The sequence below is a fragment of the Onthophagus taurus genome, chromosome 10 (assembly GCF_036711975.1).
Source record: "Onthophagus taurus isolate NC chromosome 10, IU_Otau_3.0, whole genome shotgun sequence".
Taxonomy (NCBI): Eukaryota; Metazoa; Arthropoda; class Insecta; order Coleoptera; family Scarabaeidae; genus Onthophagus; species Onthophagus taurus.
Window position 1 is genome coordinate 8,418,913 of NC_091975.1, and position 22,529 is coordinate 8,441,441.

The 22,529-nt window shown below is 27.8% G+C and overlaps 1 protein-coding gene across 5 annotated transcripts in view; it reads right to left on the reverse strand.

The window, feature by feature from the left end:
- The window catches only part of LOC111419108 (Abdominal B), a 132,132-nt gene that overhangs the window by 60,381 nt on the left and 49,222 nt on the right, over nt 1–22,529 (reverse strand). The window contains exon 1 of one of the 5 annotated variants that reach the window (XM_071199246.1): nt 11,505–12,057. The exons of the other annotated variants lie outside the window; for them this stretch is intronic. The gene's annotated coding sequence lies outside the window, so the exon portion shown is untranslated. Of the gene's footprint in view, nt 1–11,504; nt 12,058–22,529 lie in introns of those variants that run through there. 5 annotated transcript variants of the gene reach the window in all.

The window sequence follows — 22,529 nt, forward strand, 5'->3', positions numbered from 1 at the left end:
CCACCCATTGTTTCAAAGGTACAATAAAAATTTTTATGACTTATAGTTTTGTGCGCGATGATATTTAAACTATTTACCGTTAGATTGTGAAATAAAAATTCATAAAATCCGTACTTATTTACGTTCTAGTTAACCATTATTTCTAATTATTCAAAAACACTTGCAATTTAATAATGCAAATTGCGACTTAAAATACAAGCAATAAACCTTCAAAGTCTAGTTTCAAAATAAACTCGATATCCTTGTTGAAATGATCGTGTTTACAAACTTTTAAATCTACCTGTATTGAATATTTAAAATTTTTTTCGCTCCAAAAAAGGATAATAACTTTCTAAACGAACCAACTAAAGACTTCTATTATGCACGGATAAACTCGTTACAGTCAAGGACAAGGGTGTTGATCTACTTTTTCTTTTCAAAATACGAAAAAGAAAGAACGGCTTGCTTTGAATAGATTTTTTTGTTCCAAAACTCATGATGAGAGTGAAAGAAGTGAAAACGGTAAAAGCAGGGGGTAGTCAAAATAAGTTTACTTATCTCATCAGTGTTTAAGAAGAACCGAGTTGGTTAAGACGAAGTTAACTGAAAGTTTTAAAATTGTGCTTTGGTTCCTTTGATGTTTTTAAAATCGTTTTTGTAATTTACAACAAATAAATGTGCTCACTAAATAGTGAAATGCTCCCGAGAGAGCATACACCATAAATCCGAATAATAAAAATACAATTACGCGCTCGTCCGAATACCGATGTAGTTAAACGGCCATAACTGTGATCGTAAAGTGAATATTTAACAGTTCCGTAGTTGTTTTAAATTATAACATATATATAATGTGTGATTATTTTTTTTTATCTACAACTTTTGTATTATCTATTCGTTATACATTCGATTTTTGACGATTAATGACACGTATTACTCATGACTGACAAAGTGTTGAATAATGGAGCCATTATTACACAGTTCTGACACGGCCTACTAATCAAAACTGAGATGAACTGGCTGACAAGATGGTTGTCCGGAACGTTGTCCGGAACATTCACGTTCCGGACAACCATCTTGTCAGCCGATTCATCACTCATCGCATCCGCCCATAATTGCGCATTTATTAAGTTTTTGATTTCCTTAATATTTTTTAATCACGAACAAATGCTTAATAACAATACCATGGCTTTAGTTCAAATTGTGACGTGTTCCTGAAGATGACTCTATGTTGAGTCGAAACCGGTAGAACAAAAATATAATAACTATCCATTAAAAAAAGTGCAATTCTTTATTTTATTTTAATACGAATAATGGAAACAAATAATAATTACACCAAAATTAACAGAAATGACAGCTTTCTTTATTGAGATTATGTCTGAAATGTCTATCAAAATTAAATAGTTGTAGATAAAGTATAGTATTCAACTTGCGTATAATGGCTGTTACCCACTCAGATTACAGTGGGTTACAGATTTACATCTTCGTCCGCCATTATACGCTTGTTGAATAATATACTATTACTTACGACTGCTTGGATAAGTCATTATTACCACACTCATTTGAGTTACGTAATGAAGTTCATTACCGCATTGGTTTCATTACGTAATGCATTTTTAGCCCTATCAGAACAGACTTAATTTATTAAAATTGATTTTTAAGTAATTTTTAGCAATCGTAGATAAAATCTTATATATTACACGTGGGCTAGAACATAATTACAGTACTCGTGTGATTACACGACTCGGTATACGACCTCGTCGTTCAATTCTCCTCGTACAGTAATTATGTTTCTAGCCCACTTGTAATATAAATAACTATTATCTGCGACTGCTTGGATAAGTCATCGTTACTACACTCATTTGAGATAATTTGAGTTACGTAATGAAGTTCATTACCGCATTGGTTTCATTACGTAACGCATTTTTAGCCCTATCAGAACAGACTTAATTTATTAAAATTGATTTTTAAGTAATTTTTAGCAGTCGTAGATAAAATCTTGTATATCACACGTGGGCTAGAATATAATTACAGTACTCGTGTGATTACACGACTCGGTATACAACCTCGTCGTGTAATTCTCCACACTCGTATAGTAATTATGTTTCTAGCCCACTTGTAATATAAATAACTATTATCTGCGACTGCTTGGATAAGTCATCGTTACTACACTTATTTGAGGTGATTTGAGTTATGTAATCAAGTTCATTACCGCACTGGTTTCATTACATAACGCATTTTTAGCCCTATCAGAACAGACTTAATTTATTAAAATTGATTTTTAAGTAATTTTTAGCAGTCGTAGATAAAATGTTGTATATCACACGTGGGCTAGAACATAATTACAGTACTCGTGTGATTACACGACTCGGTATAGGACCTCATCGTTCAATTCTCCTCGTACAGTAATTATGTTTCTAGCCCACTTGTAATATAAATAACCATTATCTACGACTGCTTGGATAAGTCATCGTTACTACACTCATTTGGGGTGATTTGAGTTATGTAATGAAGTTCATTACCGCACTGGTTTCATTACGTAACGCATTTTTATCAGAACAGACTTAATTTATTCAAATTGATTTTTAAATAATTTTTAGCAGTCTTAGATAAAATGTTGTATATCACACGAGGGTTAGAACATAATTACAGTACTCGTGTAATTACACAACTCGGTATACGACCTCGTCGTTCAATTCTCTTCGTACAGTAATTATGTTTCTAGCCCACTTGTAATATAAATAACTATTATCTACGACTGCTTGGATAAGTCATCGTTACTACACGAATTTGAGGTGATTTGAGTTATATAATGAAGTTCATTACCACACTGGTTTCATTACATAACGCATTTTTATCAGAACAGACTTAATTTATTGAAATTGATTTTTAAGTAATTTTTAGCAGTCGTAGATAAAATCTTGTATATCACACGTGGGTTAGAACATAATTACAGTACTCGTGTGATTATACGATTCGGTATACGACCTCGTCGTGTAATTCTCCTCGTACAGTAATTATATTTCTAGCCCACTTGTAACATAAATAACTATTATCTACGACTGCTTGGAGAAGTCATCGTTACCACACTCATTTTAGGTGATTTGAGTTATGTAATGAAGTTCATTACCGCACTGGTTTCATTACGTAACACATTTTTAGCCCTATCAGAACAGACTTAATTTATTGAAATTGATTTTTTAGTAATTTTTAGCAGTCGTAGATAAAATGTTGTATATCACACGTGGGCTAGAACATAATTACAGTACTCGTGTGATTACACGACTCGGTATACGACCTCGTCGTTCAATTCTCTTCGTACAGTAATTATGTTTCTAGCCCACTTGTAATATAAATAACTATTATCTACGACTGCTTGGATAAGTCATCGTTACTACACGAATTTGAGTTATATAATGAAGTTTATTACCACACTGGTTTCATTACATAACGCATTTTTAGCCCTATCAGAACAGACTTAATTTATTGAAATTGATTTTTAAGTAATTGTTAGCAGTCGTAAATAAAATCTTGTATATCACACGTGGGTTAGAACATAATTACAGTACTCGTGTGATTACACGACTCGGTATATGACCCCGTCGTTCAATTCTCCTCGTACAGTAATTATGTTTCTAGCCCACTTGTAATATAAATAACTATTATCTACGACTGCTTTGATAAGTCATCATTATTATGTTGTATATCACACGTGGGCTATAGCATAATTACAGCACTCGTGTGATTATGTTTCTAGCTCACTTGTAATATAAATAACTATTTTGTTATTTTTCTATAAATTAATCTGCTTAGTACAAAAAATCAAATCAAATCAAATCCAAAGAGATTTTATTGCCACACACATCCAAATGGTTTTTATGAGGGTAACATTTTTGATCCAGAAATTATGAATCAGTAATCAACGTAAAAGGGTAATAAACTTTTTGCGTTAATCGTCTCTTGGTTTAATAAAATTAAAAATAAGGGGAAAAACAACGTAGTTTTAAGATAATTTTGGGAAAAAAGAGCATGTGTGCCATAAAAACCTTGAGTACAAACATCCCCTGAAGGAATTTCTTGTTTTCTTTCCTCTCCACACCCCATTCCCCCTTAATTAAATTTCTGCCACAGCGTTGTCGGACTTCTTCTGCTCGCTCTCGTTCGCTTTTTTTTCTTTACGAGCTCCGACCATCAATTTCGTTTCTTTCCGCTTCGGCAGAGGCGAGTCTCCATGGCCCCCCCGAGAAACCGGCCCCCAAGAAAAAAGGGGGGACGGCAAAACCGGGTCCACGGTCTTATTTTACTCAACTTTTCGACTTTTACTATCCGCAACGGAGACGTTTATATACGATGTTTTTTTTCTTGTTTAAAATTTAACAATAAAAATGAAAAAAATTTAAATAAATAATTTTTCTTAAATTTTTTCTTTATAGTTTAATAAAATTTTTGTATTGTAACAGTTTGGGGTTTCCCCGCGCATGCGCTTTTCAAATTAAATTGGGGGCTCTATCGATTTTCCTCCTTTCCCAGTTTTCCCCGGGTCGTATTGATCCAGACGCAGCATCAAAGATGGCCGCCGGAAGCTTTGGTCCCATTGGATCCCCCCCAAAAACAGTTTATCCCTCTTTTGTCCTTTACTTCGCTTTACACAAACAGTCTAGATCTATCCGTTATTACAATTTCAAACGATTCTCACCCTTATTTTAGGCAACATAGAGGGCGTTTTCGTTTGATTTTCGAGTACGTGACGCGGATAGGGGATTCCAGGAATAAAATAAATTGCTCGGGAGAAACCCTTCGAGCCATCCGGAGAGTCTCGGGTGTCTAAACATTTTTATTTTTTTTTCGTTTTCGTTTTGGAACGTCTGCGTTCTTATCTTCCTCCTTTTTTAAGTTGAAGGGGTCGAAAAAATTTAAAGTTAAAAAACAAATTTAGGGGAAACTCTTTTTATGGCGCCGTTTTGATACTTATCTTTGAAAAATATGACTTCAATTAATAAAAAAAAAAGAATTTTGCAAAACAAGTTTTTTTGTTACAGCATCATTTTACAGTTTCAATGTGGCGCTCTTTTTGTTTTACGACGGGAAAAGAGAGACAGCCTAGGGCCGTAAATTCAAGTAAGTAATATTTATAACCCGCACTCTGTAAACCGAGGAGAGGACGCTAAAGAAAGGAGGTTGGATGCAAATGAAACAGGATGAAATAATATACGGTGGAATAATGATATAAATCCACATGGGATAAACAAACTAAAATGAGATGAGGATGGCGATGGAGAAAAACGAAACGAGGAAGAGAACGGGTTTAAAAATGCAAAAAGGATGGTAAGAAAAACGATCGTTCACTTTGTATATAGGGAAGATCGTAAAATGATGAGAATTGACTCATTTAAAACTTAATATCTCAAAAACTAAAAGATGTTTTTAAAAACGACTTATTGCATTCAAAAGATGAGACTTTTTTGTACGATTTCATAGAATTGCATAATTATATCTTAAGACATCGATTTTTTACGATTTTTTTTTAAAACATTGAAAAATTATTTAACTTAATAAGCGATAAAGAAATTGATTGATTTCAAACATTCATATCTCAAAAAGTAAAGGATATTTTTAAACACGGTTTATTGCATTCAAAAGATGAAACTTTTTTGTATAATTTCAGAAAATTGCATAACTATATCTTATAACATCAATTTTTACGATTTTTTTAAAAAAAGATTGAATTTAAATTTAACTTAATAAACGAGAAAGAAATTGATTAATTTAAAACATTAATATCTCAAAAACTAAAAGATATTTTTAAAAACGGCTTATTGCATTCAAAAGTTGAGACTCTTTTGTATAATTTCATAGAATTGCATAATTATATCTTAAGACATCGATCTTTTGCGATTTTTTTATAAAAGATTGAAAATTCATTTAACTTAATAAGCGAGAAAGAAATTGATTGATTTAAAACATTAATATCTCAAAAACTAAAAGATATTTTCAAAAACGGCTTGTTGCATTAAAAAGCTGAGACTTTCTTCTATAATTTATGTGAATAACAAAATAATATCTTAAGACATCGATTTTTTACGATTTTTTTAAAAAACATTGAAAAATAATTTAACTTAATAAGCCAACAAAAATTGATTGATTTAAAACATTAATATCTCAAAAACTAAAAGATATTTTTAAAAACGGCTTATTGCATTCAAAAGTTGAGACATTTTTGTATAATGTCATAGAATTGCATAATTATATCTTAAGACATCGATTTTTTACGATTTTTTTAAAATACATTGAAAAATAATTTAACTTAATAAGCCAACAAAAATTGATTGATTTAAAACATTAATATCTCAAAAACTAAAAGATATTTTTAAAAACGGCTTGTTGCATTCAAAAGTTGAGACATTTTTGTATAATTTCATAGAATTGCATAATTATATCTTAAGACATCGATTTTTTACGATTTTTTTATAAAAGATTGAAAATTCATTTAACTCAATAAGCGAGAAAGAAATTGATTGATTTAAAACATTAATATCTCAAAAACTAAAAGATATTTTTAAAAACGGTTTATTGCGTTAAAAAGCTGAGACTTTCTTATATAATTTGTGCGAATTACAAAATTATATCTTGAAAAGTCGATATTTTATGATTTTTTTTTAAATGATCGAATATTAATTTATCTTAAAAATCGAAACGAAATTACTTCATTAATATCTCAAAAACTAAAAGACATTTTTAAGATCGGTCTTTTTCATTAAAAAGCCTATGATTTTATTCACATATGATGATGATTAACTTTAAAGACTGATTTCTTATAAATAAATCGAGATATCAAAAAACCGTTTTAATCTTTAACATTTTGAGGAAATTGTAAATAAATATCCCAAATTAAGACGAAGCTCTACAATTAATACATCAACTCGAAGCTGAATAATCAAATATGCAGAGATGAGTTTAAAAATGTGATATGATTTTTTAAATTTCTATTCTTTTCGATCTTTTGGTCTTTCATGAATATCCTTCATAATTTTCTGTTTAAAATTAAAAGGGGATTTTTAATCTAAGCGAATTTTTTTCTATATTTTAAAATAAACATGGTGAAGCATGATGGTTCGCTATGTATGTATATAGAGAAGGTCGTAAAGTGAAGAAGGAAGAACGAATGAATGTTGTTGAGAAGAGGAACGAATGAACGCAGGCCTTGAAAATTATAAGACTGCCTTACTTGGAAACGTATCGAGACTCGCTGTGTGCTTATCTGTCGTGTGTTAATAAATTTCAAGCTTATCTTTAAATGCAAAGTGCTCCCTTGGATGTGTTTTTAAAATTCTTCTTTTTTAACTTGAAAGAAAAAGAACTAAGTATACCAAAATAAGTGTACAATAAATGTATAGAAAAAAATCTTTTTTTTTTAAATGGTAGTTGTTGTGGTTTTCTTCTTTAGCATTCCGTGAAAATTTATCGCTACCCGGTTATCGGTCTGGAAAGCGTTTGGAAGTGGGAGCGGCCCCGGAGCCGACGTCTGCGAGGCGTATTTATAGCGAGCGGCAATCATAATAAACATGTCTTAGTTTTACGTTCTGCATTTAGTCGTAAAATTGTTATCCCAGACGGGTTCGCGGCGGTAACCCGATTGCGAACGAAAATCCGCGGTTCTTCTTCCACTTCTCTCCATACTCAAACTTTTTTTTCCACCACCACTTACACTTCTTTTTATTCCTACCTTCTCAACAAAATATTTCTTTGTATTTCATTACAAAAATTTATCTTATAAATATTTATAATTTATAATTTTCCTTGAAACTATAATTTAAACATTTCTTTGTTTTAGATTTTTATATTTTAAAGCAGCAAATGGAAGAAGAAATTTATTATATAAATATATATATAATTTTTATATATAACAACATTTTATGTAACTTATATATATATAATTTTTATATCAACAATGTTTTATATATATATATACATCATTTTTATATATAACAACATTTTATATATATTTTATAAGAAATTAACAAAAAAGAAAATATTAATATCTCAAAAACTAAAAGATATTTTTCAAAACGGCTTGTTGCATTAAAAAGCTGAGACTTTGTTCTATGATTTATGTGAATGACAAAATAATATCTTAAGACATCGATTTTTTACGATTTTTTTTAAAAACGTTGAAATATCATTTAACTTAATAAGCGAGAAAGAAATTGATTGATTTAAAACATTAATATCTCAAAAACTAAAAGATATTTTTAAAAACGGCTTATTGCATTCAAAAGTTGAGACTTTTTTGTATAACTTCTGAGAATTGCATAACTATATCTTAAGACACCGATTTTTTAGGATTTTTTTATAAAAGTTAGAAAATTAAAATAAACTTAGTAACCGAAAAGAAATTGATTGATTTAAAACATTAATATCTCAAAAACTAAAAGATATTTTTAAAAACGGCTTGTTGCATTAAAAAGCTGAGACTTTCTTCTATAATTTATGTGAATGACAAAATAATATCTTAAGACATAGATTTTTTACGATTTTTTAAAAAACATTGAAAAATAATTTAACTTAATAAGCAAGAATTATATATATATATATATATATATATATAACAACATTTTATATAACTTTTACATATATATATCTAATGTTTATATATAACAACATTTTATATATATATAATTTTTATACATGACAACATTTTATATATATTTTATACATATATAAGAAATTAACAAAAAAGAAAATATTAATATCTCAAAAACTAAAAGATATTTTTCAAAACGGCTTATTGCATTAAAAAGCTCAGACTTTCTTCTATAATTTATGTGAATGACAAAAAAATATCTTAAGACATCGATTTTTTACGATTTTTTTTAGAAACATTGAAAATTCATTTAATGTAATAAGCGAGAAAGAAATTGATTGATTTAAAACATTAATATCTCAAAAACTAAAAGATATTTTTGAATACGGCTTGTTGCATTAAAAAGCTAAGACTTTCTTCTATAATTTATGTGAATGACAAAATAATATATTAAGACATTTTTTTTTATAAAAGATTGAAAATTAAATTAACTTAGTAACCGAAAAGAAATTGATTGATTTAAAACATTAATATCTCAAAAACTAAAAGATATTTTTGAATACGGCTTGTTGCATTAAAAAGCTAAGACTTTCTTCTATAATTTATGTGAATGACAAAATAATATATTAAGACATTTTTTTTTATAAAAGATTGAAAATTAAATTAACTTAGTAACCGAAAAGAAATTGATTGATTTAAAACATTAATAACTCAAAAACTAAAAGATATTTTTAAAAACGGCTTATTTCATTCAAAAGTTGAGACTTTTTTGTATAATTTCTGAGAATTGCATAACTATGACTTAAGACACCGATTTTTTACGATTTTTTTTATAAAAGATTGAAAATTAAAATAAACTTAGTAATCGAAAAGAAATTGATTGATTTAAAACATTAATATCTCAAAAACTAAAAGATATTTTTTAAAACGGCTTGTTGCATTAAAAAGCTGAGACTTTCTTCTATAATTTATGTGAATGATAAAATAATATCTTAAGACATCGATTTTTTACGATCTTTTAAAAAACATTGAAAAATAATTTAACTTAATAAGCAAGAATTATATATATATATATATATATATATATATATATAACAACATTTTATATAACTTTTATATATATATAATGCTTATATAGAACAACATTTTATATATATATAATTTTTATACATAACAACATTTTATATATATATATATATATATAAGAAGAAATTAACAAAAAAGAAAATATTAATATCTCAAAAACTAAAAGATATTTTTAAAAACGGCTTGTTGCATTGAAAAGCTGAGACTTTCGTCTATAATTTATGTGAATGACAAAATAATATCTTAAGACATCGATTTTTTACGATTTTTTTAAAAAACATTGGAAATTCATTTAACGTAATAAGCGAGAAAGAAATTAATTGATTTAAAACATTAATATCTCAAAAACTAAAAGATATTTTTCAAAACGGCTTGTTGCATTAAAAAGCTGAGACTTTCTTCTATAATTTATGTGAATGACAAAATAATATCTTAAGACATCGATTTTTTACGATTTTTTAAAAAACATTGAAAAATAATTTAACTTAATAAGCAAGAATTATATATATATATATATATATATAATTTATATATATATAATGTTTATATATAACAACATTTTATATATATATAATTTTTATACATAACAACATTTTATATATATTTTATACATATATAAGAAATTAACAAAAAAGAAAATATTAATATCTCAAAAACTAAGATATTTTTCAAAACGGCTTATTGCATTAAAAAGCTTAGACTTTCTTCTATAATTTATGTGAATGACAAAAAAATATCTTAAGATATCGATTTTTTACGATTTTTTTTAGAAACATTGAAAATTCATTTAATGTAATAAGCGAGAAAGAAATTGATTGATTTAAAACATTAATATCTCAAAAACTGAAAGATATTTTTCAAAACTGCTTGTTGCATTAAAAAGCTGAGACTTTGTTCTATAATTTATGTGAATTACAAAATAATATCTTAAGACATCGATTTTTTATAATTTTTTTAAAAAACATTGAAAATTCATTTAACGTAATAAGCGAGAAAGAATTTGATTGATTTAAAACATTAATATCTCAAAAACTAAAAGATATTTTTAAAAACGGCTTATTGCATTCAAAAGTTGAGACTTTTTTGTATAATTTCTGAGAATTGCATAACTATATCTTAAGCCACCGATTTTTTACGATTTTTTTATAAAAGATTGAAAATTAAAATAAACTTAGTAACCGAAAAAAATTGATTGATTTAAAACATTAATATCTCAAAAACTAAAAGATATTTTTAAAAACGGCTTATTGCATTAAAAAGCTGAGACTTTCTTCTATAATTTATGTGAATGGCAAAATAATATCTTAAGACATCGATTTTTTACGATTTTTTTAAAAAACATTGAGAAATAATTTAACTTAATAAGCGATAAAGAAATTGATTGATTTAAAACATTAATATCTCAAAAACTAAAAGATATTTTTCAAAACGGCTTGTTGCATTAAAAAGCTGAGACTTTCTTCTATAATTTATGTGAATGACAAAATAATATCTTAAGACATCGATTTTTTAAAATACATTGAAAAATAATTTAACTTAATAAGCAAGAATTATATATATATATATATATATATAATTTATATATATATATATATATAACAACGTTTTATATAAATTATATATATATATATATATATATAACAACATTTTATATAAATTATATATATATATAAAATATATATAACAACATTTTATATATATTTTTTATATATATATAAAAAGAAATTAACAAAAAAGAAACAAATATTGTATTTAACACTTTATTACCTGTTTAAATGTCGTTAATTTGAAATAAAATTGAAATAAGTAAAGGTATAAACAAGTAAGTTCGTTTCTAATTAAAGAATTAAAAAAGTTTTACCTCAAAAATTATTTCTGATGAATTTACACAAAATTTATTATTACACTTCACAAAGTTTACACACTAATCGTTTAAATAAAAAACTTTTTAATGTCGCCGCGATTCAAAGTATACAAAACTTGGGTTGAGATCTCGGCCATCGTGCCGTCTCTTCGTTTACCGCCATTTTGAGGTTCTTCTTCGTTTTGAGAAGAAAGAAAGAATCATAATAAAAGGAGAATCCGAAAAAGGACCAAAGTTTGAGAGAGAACAAAAACCGTCGCAAACCCGAATTACGCAATAAAACCATAAAAACCAACCCTAAAATCCTCGAAAGTCATTGTTTTGAAAAGAGGAAAAGTGAAACTTTGCACGATTTCACTTTTCAGGTATCCTAAGAAACGGAAACGCGTATTTTTTGCGGTTTCGGAGGTTGTAACCGCAAAAGTTGGTTCAGTTGATCTCCGAAACGCGAACGGTTTGGGAAAAGTTTCGAAAAAGTTTAGTTTTGAAATAATAAATTTAAATAACCAAGTGAATTATTTTAAATAAATAAATTTGTTATGGCACGTCGCGAACTGCCTTAAATCCAATAGGATACTAAGACCCGCGACGAAAACGTTATGCGTTCGAAGTGTGTGGATATTTCTGAAACGCCTACTCGCCGAGATTGTAAACAATGTGAGTGTGGGGGATTTTAATTTTTACTTTCTTAATTTTATTTTACATAATCAAAAAAAAAGATAAAGAAGGAAACCGAGTTGACCCGGTTTTGATGTAAAAATCAATACGAAAGAGCGCAGAGAATTCATTCAAGTCTTTCAACGATTTACTTCTTTAAGGATTTAAAATAATTACCAACAATAAAACTCACTTAATTTGATTGGCAAAAAGGGTTGGTGTTAATTCGAATTGAAACTTAATTCATTTATTACTTATTATGACCATTTTTGTCTCAGTATGTTTCTAGCAAGAAAAATGCCTACATTTTGAGACCAATTTCAAATTTTATAAAAACATATCTGACACCTTTTGACAAACTTTGTATACTCTCTATGTAATTAATCTTGATTAACCTTCAATCAAGCAATGCACTATTAGCAGCATACAGTTTACAGCTATGATAAAGAAAGCAATACATATATTGTTTTGAATATTTTCCATATGTCTTAGGAAATCTTCATTCTTTTGTCATATTTTCTAGGAATCTATATATCTAATCTAATATGTTCATTATTTATGTAATTCAAAAATTTAGACATTTTTTGATTTTGAAGAGGCTAAGTTTTCAGAACACATCAATGGAATAAAATCTTTATGTCTTAAATATTTTATTCCATCTCCTTTTATTTTTGAATTATAATTTTATAAAGTTATGCTGATTTTGACACTTTTTGATTCTAAAGCGGCTAAGTTTTCAAAATAAATCGATGAAATAAAATCTGCTATTAGAAACGTTTTATGGATCAATAAGGAACATTTTTTGTACCAAACATTTTATTCCATCTCCTTTGATTTTTGAATTACAACATTTTTAATTTAAGAAATTAGCGAAGTTGATCACTTTTTGATTTTGAAGCAGCTAAATTTTCAAAATAAACCGATGAAATAAAATCGGTTATTAGAAACGTTTTATGGATCAATAAGGAACATTTTATGTACGAAACATTTTATTCCATTTCCTTTCATTTTTGAATTACAACCCAAATTGGCGAAATCGGACCCTTTTATATTTTGAAGCGGCTAAATTTTGAAAATAAACAGATGAAATAAAATCGGTTATTAGAAAACTTTTATGGATCAATAAGGAACATTCTTTGTACGAAACATTTTATTCCATCTCTTTTCATTTTTGAATTACAACATTTTTAATTGCAGAAATTGGCGAAATTGGCAATTTTTTGATTTTGAAGCAGCTCAGTTTTCAAAATAAATCGATGAAATAAAATCGATTATTAGAAATGTTTTTTGGATCAATAAGGAACATTTTATGTACTAAACATTTTATTCCATCACCTTTCATTTTTGAATTATAACATTTTTAATTTAAGAAATTGGCGAAATCGGTCGCTTTTTGATTTTGAAGTTGCTAAATTTTCAAAATAAATCGATGAAATAAAATCGGTTATTAGAAACATTTTATGGATCAATAAGGAACATTCTTTGTATGAAACATTTTATTCCATCTCCTTTCATTTTTGAATTACAACCCAAATCGACGAAATCGGTCACTTTTTGATTTTGAAGCGGCTTAATTTTCAAAATAAACCGATAAAATAAAATCGATTATTAGAAACGTTTTATGGCTCAATAAGGAATATTTGATGTACCAAACATTTTATTCCATCTCCTTTGATTTCTGAATTATAACATTTTTAATTTAAGAAATGGGCGAAATAAGACCATTTTTGATTTTGAAACGGCTAAATTTTCAAAACAAATCGATGAAATAAAATCGGTTATTAGAAACGTTTTATGGATCAATAAGGAACATTTTTTATACCAAACATTGTATTCCATCTCCTTTGAATTTTTGAATTACAACATTTTTAATTTAAGAAATTGGCAAAATCGGTCACTTTTTGATTTTGAAGCGGCTAAGTTTTCAAAATAAATCGATGAAATAAAATCGATTATTAGAAATGTTTTATGGATCAATAAGGAACATTTTATGTATCAAACATTTTATTCCATCTCCTTTGATTTTTGAATTGCAACATTTTTAATTTAAGAAATTGGCGAAATAGGTCACTTTTTGATTTTGAAGCGGTTAAATTTTCAAATTAAGTCGATGAAATAAAATCGGTTATTAGAAACGTTTTATGAATCAATAAGGAACATTTTTTGTACCAAACATTGTATTCCATCTCCTTTGATTTTTGAATTACAACATTTTTAATTTAAGAAATTGGCGAAATTGGTCACTTTTTGATTTTGAAGCGGATAAGTTTTCAAAATAAATCGATGAAATAAAATCGATTATTAGAAATGTTTTATGGATCAATAAGGAACATTTTATGTACCAAACATTTTATTCCATCTCCTTTGATTTTTGAATTACAACATTTTTAATTTAAGAATTTGGCGAAATCGGTCACTTTTTGATTTTGAAGCGGCTAAATTTTCAAAATAAATCGATGATATAAAATCGATTATTAGAAATGTTTTATGGATCAATAAGGAACATTTTTTCTATGAAACATTTTATTCCATCTTCTTTCATTTTTGAATTACAACCCAAATCGACGAAATCGGTCACTTTTTGATTTTGAAGCGGTTAAATTTTCAAAATAAATCGATGAAATAAAACCGGTTATTAGAAACGTTTTATGGATCAATAAGGAACATTTTATGTACCAAACATTTTATTCCATCTCCTTTCATTTTTGAATTACAACATTTTTAGTTTAAGAAATTGGCGAAATCGGTCACTTTTTGATTTTGAAGCGGCTAAATTTTCAAAATAAATCGATGAAATAAAATCGATTATTAGAAACATTTCATGGATCAATAAGGAACATTCTTTATATGAAACATTTTATTCCATCTCCTTTCATTTTTGAATTATAACCTAAATCGGCGAAATCAGACCCTTTTTGATTTTGAAACGGCTAATTTTTCAAAATAAATCGATGATATAAAATCGGTTATTAGAAACGTTTTATGGATTAATAAGGAACATTTTTTGTACGAAACATTTTATTCCATCTCCTTTCATTTTTGAATTACAACCCAAATTGGCGAAATCAGACCCTTTTTGATTTTGAAACGGCTAAATTTTCAAAATAAATCGATGAAATAAAATCGGTTATTAGAAACGTTCTATGGATCAATAAGGAACATTTTATGTACCAAACATTGTATTACATCTCCTTTGATTTTTGAATTACAACATTTTTAATTTAAGAAATTGGCGAAATCGGTCACTTTTTGATTTTGAAGCGGCTAAATTTTCAAAATAAATCGATGAAATAAAATCGATTATTAGAAATGTTTTATGGATCAATAAGGAACATTTTATGTACCAAACATTTTATTCCATCTCCTTTCATTTTTGAATTACAACATTTTTAATTTAAGAAATTGTCGAAATCGGTCACTTTTTGATTTCGAAGCGATTAAATTTTCAAAATAAATCGAAGAAACAAAAACGATAATTAGAAATATTTCATGGATCAATAAGGAACATTCTTTGTACGAAACATTTTATCCCATCTCTTTTCATTTTTGAATTACAACATTTTTAATTTAAGAAATTGGCGAAATTGATCACTTTTTGATTTTGAAGCGGCTAAGTTTTCAAAATAAATCGGTGAAATAAAATCGGTTATTAGAAACGTTTTATGGATCAATAAGCAACATTTTTTGTACCAAACATTGTATTCCATCTCCCTTCATTTTTGAATTACAACATTTTTAATTTAAGAAATTGGCGAAATCGGTCACTTTTTGATTTTAAAGCGGCTAAATTTTCAAAATAAATCGATGAAATAAAATCGGTTATTAGAAATGTTTTATGGATCAATAAGGAACATTCTTTATATCAAACATTTTATTCCATCTCCTTTCATTTTTGAATTACAACCTAAATCGGCGAAATCAGACCCTTTTTGATTTTGAAGCGGCTAAATTTTCAAAATAAATCGATGAAATAAAATCGGTTATTAGAAACGTTTTATGGATCAATAAGCAACATTTTTTGTACCAAACATTGTATTCCATCTCCTTTCATTTTTGAATTACAACATTTTTAATTTAAGAAATTGGCGAAATCGGTCACTTTTTGATTTTGAAGCGGCTAAATTTTAAAAATAAATCGATGAAATAAAATCGATTATTAGAAATGTTTTATGGATCAATAAGGAACATTTTTTGTACGAAACATTTTATTCCATCTCCTTTCGTTTTTGAATTACAACATTTTTAATTTAAGAAATTGGCGAAATCAGTCACTTTTTGATTTTGAAGCGGCTAAGTTTTCAAAATAAATCGATGGTATAAAATCGATTATTAGAAAAGTTTTATGGATCAATAAAGAATATTTTATGTACCAAACATTTTATTCCATCACCTTTCATTTTTGAATTACAACATTTTTAATTTAAGAAATTGGCAAAATTGATCACTTTTTGATTTTGAAGCGGCTAAATTTTCAAAACAAATCGATGAAATAAAATCGATTATTAGAAAAGTTTTATGGATCAATAAAGAATATTTTATGTACCAAACATTTTATTCCATCTCCTTTCGTTTTTGAATTACAACATTTTTAATTTAAGAAATTGCCGAAATCGGTCACTTTTTGATTTTGAAAAGGCTAAGTTTTCAAAATAAATCGATGAAATAAAATCGGTTATTAAAAACATTTTATGGATCAATAAGAAACATTTTATGTACGAAACATTTTATGTACGAAACATTTTATTCCATTTCCTTTCATTTTTGAATTACAACCCAAATTGGCGAAATCAGACCCTTTTATATTTTGAAGCGGCTAAATTTTGAAAATAAACCGATGAAATAAAATCGGTTATTAGAAACGTTTTATGGATTAATAAGGAACATTTTTTGTACCAAACATTTATTTCCATCTCCTTTGATTTTTGAATTACAACATTTTTAATTCAAGAAATTGGCGAAATCGGTCACTTTTTGATTTTGAAGTTGCTAAATTTTCAAAATAAATCGATGAAATAAAATCGGTTATTAGAAACATTTTATGGATCAATAAGGAACATTCTTTGTATGAAACATTTTATTCCATCTCCTTTCATTTTTGAATTACAACCCAAATTGGCAAAATCGGTCACTTTTTGATTTTGAAGCGGCCAAGTTTTCAAAATAAATCGATGAAATAAAATCGGTTATTAGAAATGTTTTATGGATCAATAACGAACATTCTTTATATGAAACATTTTATTCCATCTCCTTTCATTTTTGAATTACAACATTTTTAATTTAAGAAATTGGCGAAATCGGTCACTTTTTGATTTTGAAGCGGCTAAGTTTTCAAAATAAATCGATGAAATAAAATCGGTTATTAGAAACATTTTATGGATCAATAAGCAACATTCTTTGTATGAAACATTTTATTCCATCTCCTTTCATTTTTGAATTACAACCCAAATTGGCAAAATCGGTCACTTTTTGATTTTGAAGCGGCCAAGTTTTCAAAATAAATCGATGAAATAAAATCGGTTATTAGAAATGTTTTATGGATCAATAACGAACATTCTTTATATGAAACATTTTATTCCATCTCCTTTCATTTTTGAATTACAACATTTTTAATTTAAGAAATTGGCGAAATCGGTCACTTTTTGATTTTGAAGCGGCTAAGTTTTCAAAATAAATCGATGAAATAAAATCGGTTATTAGAAACATTTTATGGATCAATAAGCAACATTCTTTGTATGAAACATTTTATTCCATCTCCTTTCATTTTTGAGTTACAACCCAAATTGGCAAAATCAGTCACTTTTTGATTTTGAAGCGGCCAAGTTTTCAAAATAAATCGATGAAATAAAATCGGTTATTAGAAATGTTTTATGGATCAATAACGAACATTCTTTATATGAAACATTTTATTCCATCTCCTTTCATTTTTGAATTACAACATTTTTAATTTAAGAAATTGGCGAAATCGGTCACTTTTTGATTTTGAAGCGGCTAAGTTTTCAAAATAAATCGATGAAATAAAATCGGTTATTAGAAACATTTTATGGATCAATAAGCAACATTCTTTGTATGAAACATTTTATTCCATCTCCTTTCATTTTTGAGTTACAACCCAAATTGGCAAAATCAGTCACTTTTTGATTTTGAAGCGGCCAAGTTTTCAAAATAAATCGATGAAATAAAATCGGTTATTAGAAATGTTTTATGGATCAATAACGAACATTCTTTATATGAAACATTTTATTCCATCTCCTTTCATTTTTGAATTACAACATTTTTAATTTAAGAAATTGGCGAAATCGGTCACTTTTTGATTTTGAAGCGGCTAAGTTTTCAAAATAAATCGATGAAATAAAATCGATTATTAAAAATGTTTTATGGATCAATAGGGAACATTTTTTGTACGAAACATTTTATTCCATCTCCTTTCATTTTTGAATTACAACCCAAAATCGGCGAAATCAGACTCTTTTTATATTTTGAGGCGAGTAAGTTTTTAAAACAAATCCTTTAATATATAACATATTCATATATATATATAAATATGGAAAAAAATTTCCAGGTCAACAAAGAATTAAAAAAATGCTGATTTAAAACACTTTCTAAGAAAATTCTTAGGTTCACTTCATTTCATTTTCCAAGAACCAAGAATAATCTTTTGATCTTCACACTAAGAATCTTCACATCTTCCTCCGCCTCCCTGCTTATTTCACAAAAGCAGACAGAAAGCACAACAGTATCCCGTTTCAAATGAATTTACTTTACGACGTTATTAAAATTAAGATGAGTGTGTCAACGAAAATCTATTTCGACGTCGAAAACAATGACGATTTTTCGAAAATAATTTCAAAGCCGGATACTACTCGATAAGTCATTAGATTTTTTTATGAATTTTCTCTTAAGTTTTAAAATTTATTCTCGCGCATCTTCGGAATCTCACCGCAAAACACAATTTGTATTGTAATCGGAAAACTGTTTAGAAACGTGCCGCATCATAAATGATGTGCCCGTAAAATATTAATTGAATAATTTCAAATCGCTCAAAAAATGGGAATATAAAAAGAAATTTTTTTCGAAGGAATTTGATCGTTTTAAACGGTGCGAGTAATTTTTATGAGAAAATCACTGCCAATAATCCCCCTTGTTGACAAGTTTAAACCGGCTATTAAGAGTACTATAAAATCCTTTTATTTTCTCCTTTTAATTTTAACTCAAACTTTATTCTCTCTCTCTTTGCACTTTAATAATTTTTAATTTAAAATTTTTAATAAAAATTTTTCCACAAAACATGATTTTTCTTTTTCCGTTGAAAGTAACAGAACACGTCTTTCCCATCTGAGACGCCTCGACGCGTACAGTCGGGATCGTAAAACCCGCCGCCAATGAAAATCGGGAAAATAGCGCACCCGCCGGAAGGAAAAAGGGTGCAAAAAAAGGAACACGAAGAGAAGCGAGCACCAGTTTCGAAGTGGCACGTTCTGGACGTAATTCAAGTTATTTCCGCGCGATTTATCGCCCGAAGTTTCCTTCACGTCACTCCCAAAACTCTCTTTTCCTTAATACTCTCAGGTCATAATTCAAAAAAGAAATTGTTGCACTCTCAGCGAATTATTAGACAAAAATTCAAGTGATAGGTAATAATGTGGTGAGAAGGAACGTGCGGTTTCGTTCCACGTTTGTCTTAATTTAACCGCTAATGTACCACACGTGTACTTACAATTAGTTAGATTTTGAAAAGAAAATCGATTTATTAAAAATTAAAATTAAATAAATAAGAAAAAAGAGGTAAAAGATAGACAATTATTGTTTGAGCTACCGAAGAAACTTCTTCGTTTACCGGATTACAACGTTCTACCGTGACAAACACAACAATAGCTTATTAACTTCTTAGTTGTTTCCTTTCTCTCCAAAAAAAAAATAAAAACAAAGAAAACTAAAAAAAAAACGAACAAAAAAAAAGTTTTAAATTAAGATTAAAATCGCGTGAAATCAAACACCCTGTATATATCTTTTGAGTAAACGTGATGGAAAAAGCAAGAAGACCCGAGAGCTTGTAGAAGCCGTGCGGTCGTAAAACGGGCGACGTTCGCCCAAAAAGAAAGGAAAAAAAGGGAAGGAAATAAGAATAAGAAAAGACGATTCACGTCGGAGAGTGCCTCGTGCAGATAGCGCAGAAATAACGTGGCTCAGCGAAAACTTCTCCGCCATCTTACCAACTACGCCCTCTACAATCGTCTCCGGACTTTTAGTACATTGTATTTTACAGTGCGGTCATCCAGCATAATTGAGAGGAGAGCGCGTTTAATTGGATTTCTCGGAAATACACCGAACCCCTTTTTAATACATGGGGATTAATTAAGAATTTAAATGAAACAACAAAAATCAAATAAAGAAACGAAAAGAATTTTGATGTTACTTTTTGGATTCCTCTAATGTTAGAGTAAAGGGAAAATGCTAGAAATAATTGACCTGATGATTTTGAACAACCTGACATTGTTAGGAATCAAATCTTAATCATATAAACAAATTGTCAATGATTAACAAACGATTTTAAATCGTTTTGAACAAATGGGAATACCTATGAAGCAGTTTTTGAATGTTTAGACAATGTTGGCATAGGTAAGAACCAACTAGCAATCATTTAGACAAGTTTTCAAAAACAACGAATCAATTGTGGACAACATGGAATTGTAATAAACTATTTTTTAATCATTTAGACAAGTTTTCAATGATTAATAACTACTTTTTAGTCGCTTAGACAAACTTTTAATCGTTACCAAATACCTTTTTATCATTTAAATAAGCTTCCAATGGTTACTAATTCGTTTTTAGCAATTTAGATAAGTTTTCACTGATTACGAACTAATTTTTAATCATTTTGAACAACCTGACATTGTTAGGAATCAAATCTTAATCATGTAAACAAATTTTCAATGATTAGTAAACGATTTTAAATCGTTTTAAATAAATGGGAATAGCTTTGAAGCAGTTTTTAAATGTTTAGACAATGCTGGCATAGGTAAGAATCAACTAGCAATCATTTAGACAAGTTTTCAAAAACAACGAATCAATTGTGGACAACATGGAATTGTAATAAACTATTTTTTAATCATTTAGACACGTTTTCAATGATTAATAACTACTTTTTAGTCGTTTAGACAAACTTTTAATCGTTGCCAAATACTTTTTTTCTTGTTTAAACAAGCTTCCAATGGTTAGTAATTAGTTTTTAGCAATTTAGATAAGTTTTCACTGATTACGAACTAATTTTTAATCATTTTGAACAGCCTGGCATTGTTGGGAATCAAATCTTAATCATATAAACAAATTTTCAATGATTAGCAAACGATTTTAAATCGTGTTAAATAAATGGGAATAGCTATGAAGCAGTTTTTGAATGTTTAGACAATGCTGGCATAAGTAAGAATCAACTAGCAATCATTTAGACAAGTTTTCAAAAGCAACTAATCAATTTTGAATTGTAATAAACTATTTTTTAATCGTTTAGACAAGTTATCAATGATTAACAACTACTTTTTAGTCGTTTAGACAAACTTTTTTATCGTTTAAACAAGCTTCCAATGGTTATTAATTAGTTTTTAGCAATTTAGATGAGTTTTCACTGATTACCAAGTAATTTTTAATCATTTTGAACAACCTGACATTGTTAGGAATCAAATCTTAATCACTTAAACAAATTTTCAGTGATTAACAAACGATTTTAAATCGTTTTGAACATATGGGAACAGCTATGAAGCAGTTTTAGAGTGTTTAGACAATGCTGGCATAGGTAATAACCAACTAGCAACCATTTAGACAAGTTTTCAAAAACAACGAATCAATTTTGGACAACATGGAATTGTAATAAACTATTTTTTAATCATTTAGACAAGTTTTCAATGATTAATAACTACTTTTTAGTCGTTTAGACAAGCTTTTAATCGTTACCAAATACTTTTTTATCATTTAAATAAGCTTCCAATGGTTACTAATTCGTTTTTAGCAATTTAGATAAGTTTTCACTGATTACCAACTAATTTTTAATCATTTTCAATAGCCTGACATTGTTAGGAATCAAATCTTAATCATATAAACAAATTTTCAATGATTAGTAGACGATTTTAAATCGTTTTAAATAAATGGGAATAGCTTTGAAGCAGTTTTTAAATGTTTAGACAATGCTGGCATAGGTAAGAACCAACTAGCAATCATTTAGACAATTTTTCAAAAACAACTAAGCAATTTTGAATCATTTTGGACAACATGAAATTGTAATAAACTATTTTTTAATCGTTTAGACAAGTTTTCAATGATTAACAACTACTTTTTAGTTATTTAGACAAACTTTTTTATCGTTTAAACAAGCTT